The 15503-nt window shown below is 32.9% G+C and overlaps 1 long non-coding RNA gene across 1 annotated transcript; it reads left to right on the forward strand.

The window, feature by feature from the left end:
• The first annotated feature begins 11578 nt into the window (after window positions 1–11578).
• On the forward strand, window positions 11579–15133 carry LOC134258461 (uncharacterized). The gene is made up of 3 exons (XR_009990162.1): window positions 11579–11658; window positions 14029–14130; window positions 14802–15133. It is a non-coding gene; the product is annotated as an uncharacterized LOC134258461 (long non-coding RNA).
• The last annotated feature ends 370 nt before the right edge of the window (window positions 15134–15503 follow it).

Here is a 15503-nt window from a genome sequence, read left to right on the forward strand (position 1 = left end):
GGGTTGTTCAAAAGTTGGTAGACATTGTCAATTTTAGTTATACTTCTTTCCAGATATTTAAAATAAGCTCAATATTCTTTGTAAAAATATATTTTTTTGTGGATGTATGAAGTTTTCTTTCATTTGATTGAAAAGAAATTTATTTACTTGTTTTGTACCCCCAGAGAAGACTTGAAACAGTGTCAAGAATTTCTTTTAAATACAATCCATATACAATTCAACAGTAAAGTTCAATAGTCACGCAGTTTAAAAAAATAACTTTTTCTAGCGCTTGAAATTCAGTCTTCTAACAATTTTTAGCTCTTCTGAGCCAAAGGCTCAAAAGAGTTAATGCTATGGCCATAACTCAAGAACCCCTTGGCCAATCAGTGTCAAATTTGTTACCGGGTATCCTTGGCCCAAGGGCTACCATTTATACTAAAATAAGGGTTGGGACCTTAAAACAGGGAAGATAATGTAATCAGGACAACAAAACCAAAAGCACTAGTTTCTAAAAAATCTTCTCCAAAACCACCAGGTAGATTTTCACCAAACTTACATACAAGGATCAGGATATGTTGAAGATTAAAAATTGTTCAAGGCATGACCCTGGGGTAAAAGGCATTGTCTCAAGGTCACTAAAGTTAATTAAATTTCCTTCAGTGGAATGAGAGGAGTTGCGGATAAGAGATTGGTACCCCAAAGCGTAACAGACACACGGACGGACGTACAGACGGCCGGTCGGAAATACTGATTATTATGTACCCTCCCACTTTTCAAGCGGTGGTTATAACTAGAGGTACATGTACTGTGAGGAACGAGCTCCCTCTTTGATACTTTCCGCCTTTCATATGAATGTAATGGCAGTGTCCATGTTTTGCAATGGCAAACACAAAACCAACTTGGTTAGAAATATGCTACATGATGCTCATGTGACCTTTAAGTCCCATGGGCCTCTTATTATATCCCCTGCTTGAAAAGCGGGAGAGTATACAGTGATCGGGATGTCCGTCCGTCTGTCCGTCCGACGTCTGTTACATTTTGGGGTATTCATCTGTTATCCGCAACTCCTCTCATACCACTGAATGAAATTTGATGAAACTTTCACATAATCTTTATTACATATTGCCATTGTGCACCTTTTACTTTACTTTTTGATCCGACACATATTTTGGGTTTTCCACAAGAAAACATAGACACTGTCATTATATTCATTGTGGGTAAGGAGGGGGGTTTCATTAAGTGAGCTCATTGTTCATAGTACCTCTAGTTCTAATATGAATTTAAACATCTCACCTTCTTCATTTCGATCCCCGTGGGGATCCGGGCTAGAATAGGTCCTCAGTGCCCCCTTGCTTGCCATAAAAGGCGACTAAATGGGGCGGTCCTTCGGATGAGACCGTATAAACCGAGGCCCCGTGTCACAGCAGGTGTGGCACGATAAAGACCCCTCCCTGCTCAATGGCCCTGAGTGCTGAGCATAGGCCTAAATTTGCAGCCCTTCACCGGCAATGGTGACGTCTCCATATCAGTGAAATATTCTGGAGAGGGACGTTAAACGGTATACAATCAATCAATCAATCAATCAATCTTCATTGATATAAACAATAATCTAAAACTCTTTGATTCAAGGAAATGAAAAATGAGCACCATCAAAGTTAAAAATTGAGAGTTTGTAAGTTTGCCACAGATAACTTATAATATCTATTAAAAGTTTAATTATCACTATTGAAACACATAGAAATTAAACACATAAAATCGATATGAATGACCTTGTTTTAGTACCAACTAGTACGAGGGGAGATGATCAAAATGTTCGCCAACTATCTCTATTCATGTGTATCTACAAAACCACAATTCAGATTAGAAACAAATTAAGTGCAAATATAGCCAGAACCAAATTCTATAAATAGCATATGCAGAATAAAGTTTTGCTCACAATGTTAAAATGACGTGATTATGCAGGTACTTTTGACGTAAAATGATTGTCTCAGTTTAACTCGTTCAACAAATGACTAAAATATTTATGGTATATCTTAAAATGCCTTTGAAGTACCGTATAAGAATGTGTTCACAGATTGTTAAGACAAACGACATTCTATAAATTCAATCAATGATTGGATAGATCGTTTTAGTGAAGAAAGGCAAATTGTTAAATATGGTATTTGATATGTTATCTTGGGATGTGTTTTAATTAAGCAATATGTTATGAAAGACTTCCAATTTACACTTTAAAAAATACTCGAATATTTCAACAATAAGATAACTATCAAAAACCTAAGATACCGTTTACTTTTTGATCCCCCTCGTATACCCTGTCAGATAAACATTTATAATTTTCATTACAGCGGTGCAACATTTGAAAAGGAATGAAATCTTTCAGAGTGGGTTAGAAGATTTAATGAATAAAAAATATTTTCTATTTGCCCATTTTGTCAAAATTACGATTTTACAGAGTAAAGAAAAAAAATCAACATAACTGAATATTTCATACCATCTTAAAAATGACGTTTGGTGGTCCTCCCAACTCAGGGAAAAATTATTGGGTCGGTATTTATAGGTGAGAAAAAAATTCCTTAAAATTTAAACATATTTGTTGACGGAAGAAAACAAAATATTGTGTAATGGGATGTAAAAAAATTGGGCCATTTCTAGATAGACAGAAGATTGGGAGAGAGGGCAACCAAATATTTCTATAACAAATGGTCTTATAGGGCTAGTACATGTTCTATCACATACTTAAGTAATGCAAACTTTTTGAATCTTTGGCACTTTTAAGAAAAACGTACAAAGATAGGATTTTCGGGGGGGGTAGCCTCTCACTTTTTATTTTGCGATGATAGACATAGCATATGCAATGGACCTTTCTTTGGAAACATTGTGCTTGTTTCTAAATTTCAGAGAAACAAATCAATATATTTTATCAAGCTTCGTATGTTCAATGAGCGAGAGCTTACAACGTTGTCAACTTAATGAGATATGATGCGTTTTTATGTCCAAACATTACTCCATACAATGTGTGGGTCATTGTAAGAAATCTAGCTATTTATGTGAGGTGCCTGAAGGAAATCTTATAGCTGCCTATTGTTTCTTTCTAACTGCTAAACAAAATAGACATATTTACCACTTTTCGAATGTAAGACATGTAATTAATGTTTGTTATTCATGCACCGCATATTGTTTAACATTTTCAAATTAAATGCTAAGCATCCTCCTTGCAGTGCCCCCATTTGAAAACAACTTCTATCGCCACAGAAAAAAGACCCGACGTAAACTCATATGTTTAGGAATTTTTTATCTTTTTTCTTGAGTTTTAAAGAAACCAACAAATTATCAAGACTTGTTCCATGAAAAATTAAATATAATCATGGTAATAAACGCATCTATCCACAGCAGATATATGCACATGCCAACCACGTGCTCAGTGCAATGATATTAACAAGGAAATTCGAGTTTTAAACAGATCAGTTTTTGGCGATTTGCTTGAGTGGGGTTAAAATGGCGTTTCTTCATTTATCAGACGATGCGATGCAACAAACAAAAGTAGCAAGTACTATAACCTAATGATAATTACTTAGTAAATTCTTGTCTTTATGTTATTATGGTCGCATTTATTCTAAAATCAATGTTATTCGAACTCAGTGTGAAAGAGGAATGGCGGACGAAATAAACACATGGCCTCAGGAAGACACCCATATGAAAAATCAAATTTTCAAGAATTATGGATAATGACAAGGAAAAAGCTAAAATAATGGTTGTAGTCATATTATCAATGAATCAAACTAACACCATTTTCAATGCATTTTTCATCTCGTGAATGCTGTAGCTGCGCAGTTCTAACATGATTAATTTCCTCCTAATTAAAACAAAATAAACTTAATAATTTATTAATTTTGGTCTCTAACAGTAGGTAATAAGTGCATTAGCACTTTGAGTAACTTTGGGATAGTTTAGTACAGTATTAAGCGTATTCTTGCACCAGCCTAGATCCAATATGGCTTGTACATCCCCCTCAACAATGCCAAGCACTGGTTCCAATGCCACATTAATATTTGCTAAATAAGAAAACTCTCACTGAGTTGATAAAACAAGTCCCTGAACACAAAGACTTTGTGCCAGTATTATTATATCACCTCTTGAAGAAGGAGGGTATATATTGTTCGAAATGTCCGTCCAAGTGTTCGAGATGTCCGTCCATCCTTCTGTCTGCTACGCTTTAGGGTACATATCTCTTATCTGCAACTCTTCTTTTACCACTGAATGAAATCTAATGAGACTTTGAAAAGAAATCTATGTAACAAAGTGCTCCTCTTATTTGACTTTTTGATCAGACACATATTTTGGGTTTTCCAGAAGAAAACATGAACATTCGCGTTGCCATTCCTTCTTTAATATTATTACGGATCTCCCAGAGCAAAACATGGATTTTATCATTATAACCATATTGTAAGCGAGGGGTATCATTTAGTGAGCTTATTGTTCACAAAACCTCTAGTTATGCCTCTGCATGGATCGAAAGATTCCGAAATTGTATTGTTTTTCTCCGGTCTGTCTTCTTACGCAGGGTAAATAAGGCGCGGATCTAAGAAGTATAATTTTAATTAGATTGGGGACTTAATTTCATATTTCACAGGTGTAGGTGTATTCTTTTTAAAAAGACCTCTCTTTAGGTTCCACCAAATATGACCTCTTGACCTTGGAGTTCGACCTACTTTTACAAACAAATACCAAACATTAACCTTGGCCATAACTTTTAAAGAGTTTGTGCAAGGGTTTTCATACTTTACGTGTGTATTCATTGTGACAAGACCTTTTGATGGGTTTGAATACTTTCGACCTTTTGACCCTGATCTTAGAGTTTCTCCAACTTTTGAAAAAAATTCCTTGGCATTAACTTTCGAACAGTTGGTACTAGGACCTTCATATTTCACGGGTTTATTCTTATGACAAGACCTTCATTTGGATACCAACAGTTTTGACTTTTTGACCTTGAATCTAAATTTTGACTTGTATTTGAGAAACTTCACTCCTCGCCATAAACTGCCATCAGTGTTTCACAATTTTAAACACATCTTAATTGTTTCATAAAACGCAGTATACCTGAATTTTTTTGGCTGACGCAATACCCCAAACTTGATTCACAGGGAAAAGAGGCTCAGTTGATATTTATATCATTATTTTTTTTATTTGAAAATGATGTAAAAATCATGTAAAAATTATATAAATATCTTTTTCATGCGAATTTCATGTGAAAAAATTACATATATCAATTATGATATTCACATAATGTTTTTTTTTTAACTTTCATGTGAAGTTTTCTTTGCACAATATTTATGCAATATGCTTTTCATATAAAATTCATTTGAATGTTATGTCAAAATTGCTTGAAGTTTTCATATAAATTTCAAATATCTTGTTTTCTGTCTCTTTCTCATGCTAAGAATTCACATGAAATTCGTGTAAATATCTTGAACTTTATGACTTTATCCACTAATTAAGTTACAGCAATGAAGGTTGAATTTGCCCTAATATTTATTTACATGAATTTACATCGTAAAGAATAATGCTAATCTCAGTAGTTTTTTTATGTAAAGCAAAAAGAAATGAAATTTGCTCATCATTTTGAAAAACATTGTTCAATCTAATTTTTTTTACTTGGGGGTAGGGGTCAGCGGATCCATTTGAATTAGAACAGGTTTCTTTTACCGGACCTGGATGTCATGAATACCCCCCCCTCCCCCAGCACCCCACCCAACCCCACTCTAAGTAGAATTTTTGGATTGAAATAATTTTCTCGTTTTTCATTTGTCAAATTTTGCCTAAACAGCCCCTGCACAGGTTTATGGAATTCCATATACGACAGCCAATTGCTTACTGCCAACTGCCCACTGCTTACTATGTTCCAACTGCTTATTGCTTACAGCCAACTGTCAATGCTTATAGAGACGGTCTTGCCTGTTTTGTTATCTTTAATAGGCATGTTTATGTGATTAAACCAATAACAACACCAACTGCGGAATTCGGGAATTTTTAAAGAAGTGGGAGCAATAAAAGAATAAATATAATTATTTTTTTTTTCTTTATTGTTCCAACTATGTGATTGGCTCAAACTGGATCACATGATCATGTATAAAAAGTGTTACAGACTGGATGTTTCTGTTCTAAAAATTTATAAACCTGCTGTTTCTAAAATTGGAAACGTTCTTCTGTGAAGCAACAATAGTGTTGACGTCACAATAGTCTTTATAGACTGGATGTTTCTAAAAACAGATACTGCAGCTGGTTTTCATTACTGTGACGCCATAATGTAATGAAATAACAATGCCTTGTATGAGAAGGTACTGAGTATTATAAAGAAGGATTTAAGACATTTCTTAGTAACTGAATAAAAAATAATAAAACAATTATAGCCTTTCTTTTCGGTACAATCCCTCGATATATAGACCTTAGAGAAAGCATATCGACCTCGAACTTCGTGCTCGGTCGATATGCTTTCTCTAAGGTCTATATATCGAGGGATTGACCTCATCAAAAGGCTATAATTGTATAATAAATAAATTTTAAGTACAAGACTGGATATATCTATTTTTCACATTTCCTTACAGACAAATAACTCAATAGACTTTTTAAGAACGGGGGCATTAACGTCTGAAAAAAATGGGGGGGGGGCTTTTAGTAGGATCTTGGGTTATATTTGTTGGTAAATGCATTTATATCAAATATACTAATAAAAAACAAATAAGATATTTTATTCTGTGTAAAAACAGTTGATCTCAGGCAAAAAAGGGCAATTTCAGTGCGTACTTCGCGAGTCGGCGAGGGAGGGCGGACACAACCCAACATAATTCCCTTGACAAGCAATAAAAAAAGGTCACAGTCATCTTTATTGAGGGATCACTACTGTATTTGCATGCATAGTTTATTTGGAAATGTAGTGGGTACGCATACCACCCAACATTATTGATAATTCCCTTGACAAGCAATAAAAAAAGGTCACAGTCATCTTTATTAAGGGATCACTACTGTATTTGCATGTAGTTTATTTGGAAATGTAGTGGGTACGCATACCACCATGCACATCACGAGTATTGTTTTACAGATCTAACATTAGCCATTATAACGATTTACATATAAGACACATATAAGAATTTCTACATATAATTAAGTACTTTTCAGAGTAAAAAGAAACAACGAAAGATATTACTAGATATTTTATTCTAGGCAAAAGTTATATGTAAAAATAACTTTTAGTAATTAATATTTCTAGTATAAATAAATACACCAACAAATGTTACTGAAAACTATTCTTAAGTTTGTTCTTTTGTCGTATATGTCACCTCCTCTCTTTGAGGAAGATAAGAAACATAAGAAGTCAAGCCTCCACCCACCATTCCGCCGCCGAAATATATTTTCCCGTTTAGGAAAGGACTTTACGATTTTGTTTTTTGTTTTAAATTGGTTTGGTTTTTTCGTGACAAGAAATATCTGGGTTGGATTTTATTTAACTAGGATGGGCCCCTCGTGGAAAAAAGTTCTTGGATCCACGCCTTTTTTCTTTAAATTCACATAAATATCAGTATGAATTTGAAAATTCACTGAAATATGTGTGGGAGAAAGCAGTGAGCAGTTGCCAATATATGTGGCAGTAAGCAGTGAGCAGTTGGTTGTCGTATGGAATTCTATACACCCCCACCCCCATTCTAAAATCTGAAATATCTGGATCTCCCCGGAATCCAAGTAGTGAAATTCTTACACAACTTGAGCAGAGTGTACACTTTATGCGGCATGGATGTACATGTAGGAGACTAAAAGGTAGACTACATCAGATTTACAAATACAAATACAAATATTTTATTAATAAAAATTGGCACAAACACAATTACAGTAATTGGTAAAGGTCCATAGAAAACATAGTGATAAGCATGAAAATACAGTAGAACACAACTAGAATACAAACAATTGGTGTAGCAAATTATGTATTGTACTCATAAAATACTATATAAATACATACATATGATTCAGTTCAATGTAGTTACTCATTTATAGCTATAATATTTTTTCTTATATCAAATATTTGACATAAAAATGATGAGAATATTTTAAGAACCTTTTTACAACTAGTTTTCATCAATAGTTTTAACAATTTGTCATTATATTATGGATTGTTTGGTTCAAGTTAGGAAAAGTAGATAGTTTTGTTTTGAATACTAGTATGTTTCTCTGTGCTTCATATTTTGGACATAACAAAATGAAATGTTTTTCATCCTCAATATCAAGGTTTTGACATACTTTACATATCCTATTATTTTTATTAATTTTAACATATCTACCTTTTTCAATTTCTAAGTTGTGTGCACTTAACCTAATTTTTGCTAAAAATGATCTATCATGTAGTGACTCTAGTTTGTCAACATAATGAGTACGTCTATTATCAAGACAAAAGTTCTGATAAAAAGACAGTTTTGAGGAGTTCATTATATTTGCATTTTGTTCTTGTAATATTTGATCATGAATGCGTTGTTTAATAATGCCAAGCACTGGTTTCATTGACATATTAAAATTTGTTAAATAAGAAAATCCTAAGTTATTAAGACAAGTTTTTAGACACATAGACCATGTGTTAGTTTCTTTAGTTTTGATAAAAATTTCATGTGCCAATGTATGTTCCATTGAAATTAAATGATCAAGGTATTTGATAGCAAACATAATAATTTTTGATTTGACTGGGAGTCTCTCGAGTTCAGAATAGCAGCCATTATTTGAAGTTTTGCAATGAACTCCTAAGATTTCTTTTAAAAATTTTATATGAAATTTTTCATAAGATGCTGAGCCTGAATTTTTTATGACTAAGTCAATACCCCAAACCTCGCTGCCGAAGCAAAATGGGGATTATCATAGTATCAAATAATTTTTCAAACAATTGACAGGAATGATGTAAACCGAGGGATTTCTTTACCTTGAATAATGCTTTTCTAGCTTTATCAACTAACCGAGCTGCAGCAAGATTAAATTTGCCATTACATTTAAGATTTATAACCAAGATAATATTTGTCGACAGTTTCAATACAGATACCATTAATAGAAAAATGGTTTAAAAAGGTTTTACCATTAGAATTAAATACCAGAATTTTTGATTTGGACGTATTAATCTCCAGTTTCCATTTAACACAATAATTTTCAAGAGTATTAAGGCTACATTGTAGACCATCAGGACTACTTGACAACAAAACTAAGTCATCTGCATATAACAAACAGTGTATGTTTGTGTCCTTTACCAATATCGGATCAGAATTGATACTGTTTAATTTATCAACAATTTTGTTTATGAAAATGTTAAAAAGCAAGGGACTTAATACATCACCTTGTTTGACACCCCTTTCAGACATAAAGGGTTCACTTAACCCCTCATTAAACTTTATTTTGTTCATGGTGCTTGCATACATAGAATAAATCACATTGAAAATTTTCTTTGGAACACCATTTTTTTTAGAAGTATGTAAAATAGACCTGTTCTCCAAATAGTATCAAATGCTTTTCTCAGATCAATGAATGCTGCATAAACTTTTTTTCTTTTTGAGTTTGTAATGCTCAATTATAGATTTTATAGAAAATATATGATCGGCTGTTCTGCTGTGTTCCATAAAGCCAATTTGATTTTTGCTAATTTGATTATTATCTAAAGTAAATTTGATTAATCTCAAATGCATGATTTTATTGAATACTTTTCCTAAGTTTGAGCTTATCGATAATCCTCTATAATTGTTTGGGTCAGATTTACTACCTGTCTTATGCAATGGGACAATAAAAGTTTCATTCCATATTTTAGGGAACTCCCTTTTTTCAAATACAAAATTAAAAAGTTTGGTAAGTGACTCGAGCAAAGTATGTGTACTATTTTTTATCATTTCATTTGATATTAAATCAATAGATGGAGATTTACCATTTTTCAAAGATTTAATGGCTTTAAGTATTTCACTAGACGTGATTGAGCTATTCAGTACATTCATGTCAAAATATGACTCTTGTTTCTTTTTTAGCTCTTCAAATTTTTGAATAATTTCCCTTTGAAATACATTTAAGTTTGAATTATCCAAAGACAGTTTTTTGAAATGATCTTTAAACTTGTCATGAGGTTATACATCCTCATTTGTGCACTTTGATGAACGATCAATTTTGTTTATTAATTTCCAAAATGATTTAGGATTTGAATTAAGAGAGCCCTTCTCAAGCTCAGTATAAATCTTTTGTTTGCATTGTCTCTGCTCGTATTTACATCGACGTCTGAAACGTGAACGTAATGAGTAAAACGCTTTTCGATATTCAGCATTAAAAGGGAATTTGTTAACTAATTTTTCATAGTTTTTGACTGAGATTCTTAGTTCTTCGCATGAATCTGAAAACGGTTTTTTGTTATTATCTTTTTTTAATTTTCTACAATTTACTTGTTTTAGTTGTTTATTTCTCCTTTTAACAAATTTGGCTGACATGTTGGCTGTTTCAATTAGAATTGAGTTAACTTTATCCACCATATCATTAACATTATCAAAATCATTTCTCATGAAATTAGTAATTTTACTTTTTATAGTTTCACTTTGAATGTTAGACTTGAATAACATAATGGCTTGATCTGTCCAAATGAATTTGCCTGGTAAAGGGGAAAGTTTTGATGATGTACTGGTACATTCTGTGTTACACTTAGAAATTAAACCACATACAATAGGACAATGATTTGACAAAGCAGTAAAATCCTCTACTTGAAAAAATCCTACAGATTGTAAAAGTTCATTTGATACAATGGTATAATCTACAAGGCTACACCCATTATAAGTAAAACATGTTGGTCTACCAAATAAATCACATGTAGTTCGACCATTTAGGATTCTTAAACCTGCTTCTTTACAAACATTTAAAAGATGTTTACCACTATTATTTGTTCTTTTGCTATCTAGATTATTTCTAGGCAAATTTACATCATATTTATAAAAACAACATCATTATTTGAATGGTTCAATTCATCATGTAAAACAAAATCAGGCATAGTATTGGTGTATGCATTAAAATCACCTTGAATTATTATATCCCCAATTTTGCTAAATTTAACTATGTCCTCTAGTAGGGCAGAATAAAATGTTTCAATATGATCTACTGTACAAGATGTACTTTCAGGGGATAGGTAAATAATAGCTAAATAAATATCTCTTTGCAAACTAAAAAACTGTTGGTCAAGCTTAATCCAACATACATCTGGATTATTGGATTTTAAATCTGAAATACCTTTGGAAATGGAGCTTTTGGCATAAATGCTTACCCCTCCAGAATTTCTACGGGCTTTTTTTTTTTTTTTTTTTTTTTGTTTTAGCAACAATTAATTAAGTCAAATCCTGGCAAGTCATTACACTTATTGTCATTTTCAAACCAGGTTTCTACTAAACCAAGGATTTACATGTTTATTCATACATCATTATGACTTTGTACAGAATTTGAATATTAGGCTATATATTTATTCGTTTATTTATTTATTTATTTTTTATCTATTTATTTATTTATAGTTTATTTATTTATTTATTTTCAGTTTTTAACTTTTTGATTTATGAATTTTAGGACATAAAATTAAATCGGGATCGGCATTTCGCTTTGTGTATACCAAAGGTGGCGAAAAACGGGCAACTCGCAGACAAGGTATGTTGTTTTTGCTTTGGTGCTTAAAGCTGGTGATTTCTCTATATGATAAGAAAATCTTATTGACCCTAGAAAAAAGTTGTAAAAAAGTCTTACTTAAGAAAATATAGAAATTGCCGAGAAAAACAGGAAATTCTTTAGGTTTCTGATTAACTCGGAGCACTGAGCACTCGGAACCAAGTCAAATCGAAACCTAGGTCAATCATTAATCCGAGATTCCTCTGACTCTTACACCTGCTTTTTTTTTATATTGTGACTTGTGCACAAGTTACAATATAAAAAAGCAGGGGTTAGAGTCAGAGGAATGTTGGATAAGTCAATCAGCTACAAATATATGAAAGTCTACCTGTCTACTGAAAACAATTTCAAAGAATGTTGTTACGAATTGACTTCCACACATCATTAACCTAAAGATCAGAAGATCGCAGGGTTCGACACTAACATTTTTAGGTGTTGGTCCGGCCGGACTAGTGGTTCTTTACTTTTACTAGTCCGCGGACAATTTTATGAGTCCGTCAAAAATATAAATAAATAAATCGAATTAACATTTCAATGTACTTTTTGTGCTTTTTCGAAATAAACAAAGCATTTCAGAAATGTTTTATTCCATGATTCGTTGAAATCGCGCGATCAGGAACTACGATTGGGTGATTACATAATCCAAATGTTGGACATATTTCTTTTATGTGGATACTAAATCATGATTGCTTAAATGTTTCATTTCATACAAATGAGTCTTAAAATTAAATGCCATATTGACTAGGGCTGGATCAATATATCGGTAATCGGTATATATCGATATTTTTTAGAAATACGATAACCGATACAGAGATGCTTGCGTATTGCTCGATTATTTCAACGTTTAATTAAGAGAAAGAAAAACGGCAAGGTGACTTATATTACGAACGACTTATCTAAAATCGTTTAAACGCATGTAAACATGTCAAAAGTGAAGGGTCGCTTCGTAAAAGTTAGCAGCAAAAAGGCAAAATGTAATTATATTTGTCAACAAGAAGTCGCAAGTTCTGTTGGAACAACAAGCCTATATAATTATTATTACCCATCTCAGCCGGCATCGCAACATTGACCTGTTTGCTACTGTAAAACTTGGAGGCAATTCCGGTTGGTAAAATGGCGCGTCGAAAAAAAAGTCATGGAATGTAATCCGATAATAAGATATCAATCAGAATTTTTTAAGTCATACTTTATTTTAACTCAAAGCAATTTGGTAAAATATTTTATCTGCCATTACTTCCACGAATACGACATCAAGTGAAGTATCAACACAGACAAACAGGTCAATGTCGTTTGTGGCTTGAGAACGAGTCCGAGTATTTAGCACCATAGGCAACATATTTACATGCACAAGGGCTTGTCTGAAACCTGACTAAGTGGATCGATGCCTTGATTTTTCTGAAGAAAAATATGGGCAAATAACATTCATCTTTCATACACTTGTCCATTCAAAGAATAAAATAAACAAGGATTTAAAATGTTTTATTTTTGTAAATTTATGCTGTAATCAAAAAATACTATCACCTCTTTAAAAAAAGCATGCAAAAAGTAGTGTTTTCTCATTTGTCTGTATCGGCAATATGTATCGCATATCGCACCTCTGTATTGCAATATGTATCGTATTTAAAAATTTCTTTCAATACCCAGCCCTAATATTGACTCAGAATTACATAACTTCCCGCCAAGAAGTTAGAAAGCTAAAAATACATATGGGGTTTTCCAGTGAAAGTTGTCAAGAACATCGGTAATTTTTTTTTTTTCCAGAAAACTTGATTAGTCCATTCGGACTTAAATTAACCACAACTTTTATAAGTCCAAATGACATGTATTAGTCTGAGACTAACGGACTAACGTTAATGTCGAACCCTGGATCGTTGGTGCAAACCCTTTCTGTGACTGGCCTAAGGCAAAAAAATTCTTTCGCCAAGGACTCTGTACTTTAAAGTAAAAGTTGCAGTTCCTTAGCATGTCAGATACATTAAAAATCGAAACCCTGTGTCATGTCTAGTCTTTGGCATGACTGTGATGCCTCACTGCTCAACGACCCTGAGCGCCGAGTAAAGGTCACCTGCATGTGTATATGATGACATTTGTATTTGTGTGAAAAATACACAAATTTTAAAGGGATGTTAAACCACAACCAATCAATCAAAATTGGCCACTTTTTAAATGTAAAATTCCCAAGTAAAGAGTACAGAACCCTGTAAAATTCCCATGTGAAAGAGTACAGTCAAGTAAAATAGCAGGTAAAAAATATTTTTATGAACACAAATATACATATTTGATCTCTTTCATATTTTCAATAAGCAATCCCAAAGTAACTTTTTTTGTATGGTTTGCATTATTTTTTTACAGGTTTTAGGAACTATAATTAGATCATGATGTCAGAGGACAAAACAATGCAGATAGCACCATATCAAAGAAACCAAGAGGCAGAGCTAGGGGAGGAGTGTAGTGGTATAAATTTAATGAATTAAATATATGAACATATGATGAAGATAAAGAACAGTATTCAATAATCAAGTCCATAAAACAATACAAAATTTGAGCAGAGCAAACAGATCCTCCGAAACATCAGAGGTGGGTTCAGGTGCCATGGAGGAGTGGGTTTCCCCTGCTGGCCATTCGCACCAGCTGTGTGCTACTTATGATCTGGAAATAATGGGAAAATCTGTAACTAAATTAGTGCTTTTTCCATTCTTTACTGTTAATTAATCAATCAGTTAATTAGTTACTAAAGCACCTGATGACTCCAACACGTCCAATGTACCAGATTGGAATTAACTGTTCCATTTTTTAAAACCATTTTATATGTAAGAGACACATTGAAATCATACATTTTGTATTAATTATTAACATCATTTTTTGCCTGGACAGTAGATAAGCTCCAAATAGCCAAGATCTTGTAAATGATTTGTAACTTATAATTACATAAATTTTTTCTATTTGTTTTCTCTCAGACTCTCAGAGAAAACAAAAGTAAAAAATGGTTTGAAACCATTAATTTAGATTAAGAGGTGCTTGAAGTGACTTTCAGTGTCCTAAGCCCTTTTATTAAAATAAAAATAAAATGAACTTAATAAGAGTTTATACTTATGATTTATACTTATTTCGTGTCTTGGTTGTAGAAAAGGTGCAGATATTTGAAAATCCTGACCATGTTACAGAAAATGAAGAAGAAGATAATCAACAACAGAAAATATCACAGGTATTTTTATATTGCTCAATGCTATTACCTGAATAACCTCTGACGTACAGGCTTTATTGTTGAGGAGTCACCTGCATGGCGCAGTGGGTAAAGCATATACTATATTGTCGCGAAGTAAGGAGTAGTTCCTTAATATGTCGAAAGTTCAAATCTCACTGTGGAATGTGGAGACTGGGCATTGGGATTAGACCGTATAAACCAAGGTCTGGTGTCACAGTAGTTGTTGGCACAATTAAGATCCCTCCCTGCTAAATGGAATTTAGTGCCAAGAAAAGAATAAAATTTAAAGCTCTCCACAAGAAGGTGCAGAAGTTTCCTCAATTCTGGTGGACATTTTTCATCATATTTGAGATACTAAATTTGGTTAATAGGCAAGCATGTTATCTATGTTTTTAGAAACAAAATGTGCTGTAAAATTGATGAAAATTTGCATAAAACTGGGAAAATTCGAAGATTGACCTATTTTCTGACCTCTCTGTGACCTCTGTGTATTTCAAAACTTGAACCAATTGTTCCTAATTCTGATACAAGTTTTTATTGATAAACTGTTTTATTATTTCAAAAGATACCAAAAATCAGGGGACAAAAGGGGGTCTAGGCCTATCTTGTCCTTTTATCCTGA

Source organism: Saccostrea cucullata, unplaced genomic scaffold, assembly GCF_032062105.1.
Source record: "Saccostrea cucullata isolate Sc308-1 unplaced genomic scaffold, CSIRO_AGI_Scuc_v1 ctg13390, whole genome shotgun sequence".
In the NCBI taxonomy this organism is placed as follows: domain Eukaryota; kingdom Metazoa; phylum Mollusca; class Bivalvia; order Ostreida; family Ostreidae; genus Saccostrea; species Saccostrea cuccullata.